Here is a 7,500-nt window from a genome sequence, read left to right on the forward strand (position 1 = left end):
AGAGAGAGAAAGAGAGAGACAGGGAGAGAGAGAGGGGGAGGGAGAGGGAGAGGGGAGTGTGTGTGGGACTGGAAGACAGCAAGCTCAGAGGCTGAAAGATGAGGGCGATGCTGGGTTTAGGAAGCACTGTGGGCTGTGGGGATTGGGGGGGTCTGGGATGGCCGAGGGATTGGTCCATGGATTTATGGGTAATCCTGAGTCTGGAGCATGTTGCAATGGTCTCCAAGTCTGTCCACATCACTCTCCACCCTGCAGTTCCCGATTACAGTAAACTCAGATATACACTGCCTGACAATCCCAATCCCAATCCCAATCCCATCCCATTCCCAATCCCAATCTATTCTCAATCACATTCCCAATCCCAATCCCAAACCCAATACCATTACCAATCCAAATTGCAATCCCATTCCCAATCACGCTCCCAATCCCAATCATTCTCCCAATCCCATCCCACTCCCAATGGCGACCCCACTCCCAATTCCATTCCCAATCCCAGCACAATCCCAACCCCATCCCCAATCACATTCCCAAACCCATTCCCAATCCCAATCATACCCTCAATCCCAATCTCAATCCCGGTCCTGTCTCCAACCCCGTCACAAGCCCTCGCTATCTCCATCGAACAGCGGGGGGTGGGGGGGGGGTGGGGGGTGTCAGACTGGGGGAGTCAGGGTGGTGGGGGTGCAGGGAAACCTATTCCAACTGCACAACGGAAGAACGTTCCAGAAAAACGAGAGTGGACAGGGGAGAAAACAGACCCTGATTTTAATCTTAGTCCCACTAGGTCCAGTATGAATCGGACAATGATGGATGGGTTCCGGGGGAGGAGAAGTATTGATGTCTGGAGGGGGGGTTAAACGAACAATCCACCCAAACTCTTCCCGATTGCCTCTGGGATGGTCCAATTCAAATCAGTAACAGGGAAGCGATTGGTTATAGTTTTACACCACACAACATCTTCCCAACCTCTCTCCCCAAAGCACCCCCAGGCCACAAAACCGCCATCTTATTGACCCTTGACACGCATTAAATAACGCGCCCATGTCCGAAGCGACCGACGGTTTTCCAGAATATTCTAGGGCGGAGACGTTGGCCCGTCAATGAAACTTATCAGCCATGATTGAATGGCGGAGCAGACCCGATGGGCCGAATGGCCTAATTTCTGCTCCTATGTCTTATGGTCAAGTGGCCGAGCAGAGGCCTAGCTGAGGTGACGGTCCAGCCCCCTCTCCCGCAGCTCGGAGTCGGTCACGTGGATCCGTTCCCGGCTCCCTGGGCGCCATTTTCAACACCATTGGCCGCGATGGCTGGGTCCTTGGGCGCGGTCGGCGAAAGGTCAAAGGGCGAATTTGGAAGACCGAGGGCGAGAGGTTCTGAAGAGTCCAGAGAGGCCCGTGATTGGCTGCGGGCTGTTATACTGCCCGTGTGATCCAGGCCAGTCCAGTCACAGTGGGGGCTGAGCCAGTGGTCAACATCATAGCACCATGTACATAACAATTCAAAAACACTCCAGGAGGAGGCAGTGTCTGCTTCAGTCGTCACACGATCGAGCGCCATTCCCCCATCTTCACTCCCATTTCCGGCAAGGTACAGTGCTTACCTACAGACCCAAAAGGCAAAAACACCAGTTAGACCCAGGAGATAGAGCACTTCATATTTAACTCCAGAAAAGCCTTCCACACACGATGAAGGACTTTTTTTTTTTGAAGTGTGGTCCCTGTTGTAATGTAGGAAAACCAGCAGCCCATTTACGCACAGCAAAATCCCACAAACAGCAATGTGATAATGACCCAGATCATCTGTTTTTAGTGATGTTGGGTGAGGGATAAATATCGGCCCCAGGACACCGGGGAGATCTCCCCCCTGCTCTTCTTCCAATAGTGGCCGTGGGATCTTTTACACCCACCCGAGAGGGCAGACGGGGCCTCGGTTTAATGTCTCATTCTTAAAGACGGCACCTCCGACAGTGCAGCGCTCCCTCAGTACTGACCCTCCGACAGTGCGGCGCTCCCTCAGTACTGACCCTCCGACAGTGCGGCACTCCCTCAGCACTGACCCTCCGACAGTGCGGCACTCCCTCAGCACTGACCCTCCGACAGTGCGGCACTCCCTCAGCACCGACCCTCTGACAGTGCGGCACTCCCTCAGCACTGACCCTCCGACAGTGCGGCACTCCCTCAGCACTGACCCTCCGACAGTGCGGCGCTCCCTCAGCACTGACCCTCCGACAGTGCAGCACTCCCTCAGCACTGACCCTCCGACAGTGCGGCGCTCCCTCAGTACTGACCCTCCGACAGTGCGGCACTCCCTCAGCACTGACCCTCCGACAGTGCAGCACTCCCTCAGCACTGACCCTCCGACAGTACGGCGCTCCCTCAGCACTGACCCTCCGACAGTGCGGCGCTCCCTCAGTACTGACCCTCCGACAGTGCGGCTCTCCCTCAGCACTGACCCTCCGACAGTGCGGCGCTCCCTCAGCACTGACCCTCCGACAGTGCGGCGCTCCCTCAGCACTGACCCTCCGACAGTGCGGCGCTCCCTCAGCACTGACCCTCCGACAGTGCGGCGCTCCCTCAGTACTGACCCTCCGACAGTGCGGTGCTCCCTCAGCACTGACCCTCTGACAGTGCGGCGCTCCCTCAGCACTGACCCTCCGACAGTGCGGCGCTCCCTCAGCACTGACCCTCCGACAGTGCGGCGCTCCCTCAGCGCTGACCCTCCGACAGTGCGGCGCTCCCTCAGCGCTGACCCTCCGACAGTGCGGCACTCCCTCAGCACTGACCCTCTGACAGTGCGGCGCTTCCTCAGTACTGACCAAGATCATGTTCTTTTTTTAATTCATTCACGGGATGTGGGTGTCGCTGGCTGGGCCCAGCATTTATTGCCCATCCTAGTTTCCCCTTGAGAAGTTGGGGGTGAGCTGCCTTCTTGAGCCGCTGCAGTCCATGTGGTGTAGGTACACCCACCGTGCTGTTAGGGAGGGAGTTCCAGGATTTTGACCCAGCGACAGTGAAGGAACGGCCGATATATTTCCAAGTCAGGATGGTGAGTGACTTGGAGGGGAACTTCCTGGTGGTGGTGTTCCCCATGTATCTGCTGCCCTTGTCCTTCTAGATGGTAGAAGTCACAGGTTTGGAAGGTGCTGTCGAAGGAGCCTTGGTGAGTTGCTGCAGTGCATCTTGTAGATGGTACACACACTGCTGCTACTGTGTGTCGGTGGGGGAGGGAGTGAATGTTGAAGGTGGTGGACGGTGATCTAAGCTGCACTCCTTCCAAAGGCAAAACATCCTTTTTACAGTATCTGGTTACCGGACACAGTTACTCCAGATGGAGGGCTGGGCCAGGTTACAGAGATAGGAAGGGTTGTAGGGGCTGGAGGAGGTTACAGAGATAGGGAGGGTTGTAGGGGCTGGAGGAGGTTACAGAGATAGGGAGGGTTGTAGGGGCTGGAGGAGGTTACAGAGATAGGGAGGGGTGTTGGGGCTGGAGGAGGTTACAGAGATAGGGAGGGTTGTAGGGGCTGGATGAGGTTACAGAGATAGGGAGGGGTGTAGGGGCTGGAGGAGGTTACAGAGATAGGGAGGATTGTAGGGGCTGGAGGAGGTTCCAGAGATAGGAAGGTTGTAGGGCCTGGAGGAGGTTACAGAGATAGGGAGGGTTGTAGGGTCTGGAGGAGGTTACAGAGATAGGGAGGGGTGTTGGGGCTGGAGCAGGTTACAGAGATAGGGAGGGTTGTAGGGGCTGGATGAGGTTACAGAGATAGGGAGGGTTGTAGGGGCTGGATGAGGTTACAGAGATAGGGAGGGTTGTAGGGGTTGGAGGAGGTTACAGAGATAGGGAGGGGTGTAGGGGCTGGAGGAGGTTACAGAGATAGGGAGGGGGTGTAGGGGCTGGAGGGGGTTACAGAGATAGGGAGGGGGTGTAGGGGCTGGAGGGGGTTACAGAGATAGGGAGGGGGTGTAGGGGCTGGAGGAGGTTACAGAGATAGGGAGGGGGTGAGGAGGGATTTGAACACGAGGATGTGAATTTTAAAATCGAGGTGTGTCTGGACCGGGAGTCAGTGTGGGTCAGTGTGAGCACAGGGGGTGATGGGTGAGGGGGACTCGGTGCGAGTTCGAACACGGGGGCGGGGGGGTGGTGGGGGGGGGCAGCAGAGTTTGGGATGAGCTGATGTTGTTTCCAGACCACACACTCTCCGATAGACGTGAGTCTGTCCAATGGGCCCTGCTCCTGGGGGGGCTGCAGCAAGAAACCTGAGCAGAAAGGAACTGCCGGAGGCTGCACAGTGTGGGTTGAAAGCCTGCAGAGCGCATTACTGAACGTGGAGTGCATGTCATCGCAACACAGCAAGCACCTTGGCAGGCTGTGGGGAGCGTTGATGTTTTAAACAGCAGTGTAACTGAGAGGACAGAAGTCTTTCAGGAACTGGAGCAGTGCTCGTGACGGAGGTGGGGGTTCGACGAGGGGGTGGGGAGTGAAGTGCAGCAAAGCGCTGACAAACATCTCAGAGTTCATCTGAAAGTGATCCACGCATACCTATGGAAAAATCCAGCGGCGCCGAATGCATGGATAGAAGATTGGCTGTGGGGAGGGAGGCCAGGATTTAAGATTCTGTCCTTAATGGACGCCCGGGGTTAAAGACTGTCTTTAATCGGGGGCTCTGAGAGACCTGGTCAATGAACGGGGTGGTGAGAGAGAGATTTGGGGAAAGAGCTTCTCGCAGTCACAAGTTACCCTCTTTCCAAGGGGTCCTATACCCGTCCTCCCTCAGTCACCAGCCCCCCGCACCCAAGCCCCCCACCCCTCCCCCACCCCCCCCTTCCCCAACGCCTCGAGATCCCTCTCCGCAATGTGGATGGGGTCGTCAGTGAATACCCACTTCCAGAATGACTGCATTCCCGCTCTGGGAATACCCTGACCACGCTGGAGGACAGCTGAGGCCGGAATGACCTATCCCGGGGTTCCCTCACGCCACCCAGGCCCAGGTCACTCCAATCCCATCACCCTCGCCACCCCCCCACCACCCGGCCTGTTGTGTGGGAGGACCAAGAGCAGTCTGAGTGCTCTAACACCTGTGCTGTGGAGCAGCGTTTGGGTTACTGTCCTGGCTCAGGAGTGCACTGGTAACAGGAAACATTCACATTCCCGTCTGGACAACCAGACAACAGAGAGTTTCAACAAAACACACAGAGACCATTCAGCCCCCACAAGCCGAGACCTTGTGTGGAAAAGCTCGTCACAATTTCACTCTAACAGCACAGGGTTAGATATAGAGTAAAGCTCCCTCTACACTGTCCCCATCAAACACTCCCAGGACAGGTACAGCACGGGGTTAGATACAGAGTAAAGCTACCTCTACACTGTCCCCATCAAACACTCCCAGGACAGGTACAGCACGGGGTTAGATACAGAGTAAAGCTCTCTCTACACTGTCCCCATCAAACATTCCCAGGACAGGGACAGCACGGGGTTAGATACAGAGTAAAGCTCTCTCTACACCGTCCCCATCAAACACTCCCAGGACAGGTACAGCACGGGGTTAGAGACAGAGTAAAGCTCCCTCTACACTCAGTTCTATGCTTCTGATTATAGGCTGGAAGCTGCCCAGCTGTAACAGGATCCAGATGTTCCAGATTCCCCACCGCGCTCGTGTGATTGTGTTTGTGCCCCTGGCATCTCCAGTGCCGCGCCGGAATCCACCTCTGCAATTTGCCCACCCCTCCTTGGCCCCCGGAGCCGGCCTCCCTCTCTGTCTGTGGGTCTTTCACACGGCCGTCCCTTCGAGGGTTAACCCCTGCCCTGCCTCTGCCCCGCTGCCGGCTGTGTGAGCACTTGATGCAAGTCGAGTCTGCCTCTCCACCCAACATCCCCACCCCCCACCCCCAACTTCTCCGTCCCCCAGCCCCCTGCAGAGTGCCGGATGACTGATATCCAGCGAGGACAATGGGGAGCATTGTGGAGAGCGGCCCAGAGTCTGTCAGCCTGGGCCGAGTGCGTGTGTTAGTGTAACTCGAGCTGACGGGCGATGGGTTGGTTTGTACGTGGAAGTTCTGAGTGGAGGAGGCCGGCTCCTCACTCCACTCCCCTCTCCCTGGGCCTGTGTCCTCGCTCTGCGCTGTCGGTGCCCGGTTTAGGACAGGGATGGGGAACCCACGCTCGCCCCCTTGATGACCTTCGCCCAACATCACCCCACCACCCCCCACCCCCCCGCCCCCCGCAATCCCCCCACCCCCCTCTTCACAACGCCGATGGCTTCCCAGCCCCATCTGCAGCTCTTCTGCTCATGTTGGAGGAGCCAGGGGGTAATCCCAGAGGGGATGAGGCAGGGGGGGAGTGGGGATTGTGAAGGTCTCCTTTGCCCTCCTTCAGGGGTGGGGTAGAGGTGGGCGATTGGGCGTGGGATAGATGAGCAGGGGCAGAGCGCCCAGCACCCCCCACCCCCCCAGGTCAAAGTGTGAGGTGGGGGTCATGAAGAGATTAATTGCAATTCCGTTCTTGGGGTCCATCGGTCAGAAACCGGCATCGCCACGCGAGGCTTGCTGGGTATATACCGGCGGCTGCTGGGCACACTCGCCCTTTCCAAATCCGGTGACCTTGCCCACCTGCCAACACTGCACCCCCCCACCCCCCCCTCAACCTCCTGTCCCATCCTCCCTGCCGGGTATCAGTCTCAAGCTGGGGAGGGGTTGAATTTGTGGAACATACTCGCTCACTCCACTCAGTGCAGGAGGGTGAGCAACGCTCCAGTCCCAACACTCAGAGCAATGTTGACTAGAAAAGGAGGGTTTGGGAGCAGGGCACATGGTCAGGGAGTGAAGACTGGGGGAGGGGGTTTGGGAAGAGGAGAGTGAGTGGTCAGGGAGTGAAGACTGGGGGAGGGGGTTTGGGAGGAGGAGAGCGAGTGGTCAGGGAGTGAAGATAAGGGGAGGGGGTTTGGGAGGAGGAGAGTGAGTGGTCAGGGAGTGAAGACTGGGGGAAGGGGTTTTGGAGGAGAGCGAGTGGTCAGGGAGTGAAGATGGGGAAGGGGTTTGGGAGGAGGAGAGCGAGTGGTCAGGGAGTGAAGACAAGGGGAAAGGGTTTGGGAGGAGGAGAGCGAGTGAAGACTGGGGGAGGGGTTGAAGAAATGAAAGTCATTCTTTGCAGAGGAACAAACTTGCACTTTAGACTAATGGCAAAACATTGGGTTGTGATCAAAGGTTCTCTGTCTTTTTAAGATCACCCTCCCCCCTCTCTCTCCCTCCTCATCCTTCCTGTCAGTTTAAACAGACATTCCCACAGTCCCTGAAGCTGTGCGAGGTTCAGTCAGAGAGCTGGGGGCTCTTCACAGGGGATAACCTCAATACTCGGTTTGAACCCCAGCCCCTAACTCCCTGTCAGCTCATTCCTCCCTCCCCCCACCAATGGCCCCTGTGTTTGACACACCCCATCCCCCCCACCAGGTACACACACACACTCTCATACTCACACACACACACACACACACACACACACACTCTCATA

The 7,500-nt window shown here is 57.1% G+C and overlaps 1 protein-coding gene across 1 annotated transcript in view; it reads right to left on the reverse strand.

Annotated features, from left to right (window-relative positions):
* Positions 1-682: 682 nt before the first annotated feature.
* Positions 683-7,500, reverse strand: part of LOC121274735 (endosialin-like) — a 20,372-nt gene continuing 13,554 nt past the window's right edge. Inside the window, exon 4 of the mRNA XM_041182075.1 lies at positions 683-1,600. The gene's annotated coding sequence lies outside the window, so the exon portion shown is untranslated. The remainder of the gene's footprint in view (positions 1,601-7,500) is intronic.

The sequence above is a fragment of the Carcharodon carcharias genome (assembly GCF_017639515.1).
Source record: "Carcharodon carcharias isolate sCarCar2 chromosome 37 unlocalized genomic scaffold, sCarCar2.pri SUPER_37_unloc_3, whole genome shotgun sequence".
NCBI lineage: Eukaryota > Metazoa > Chordata > Chondrichthyes > Lamniformes > Lamnidae > Carcharodon > Carcharodon carcharias.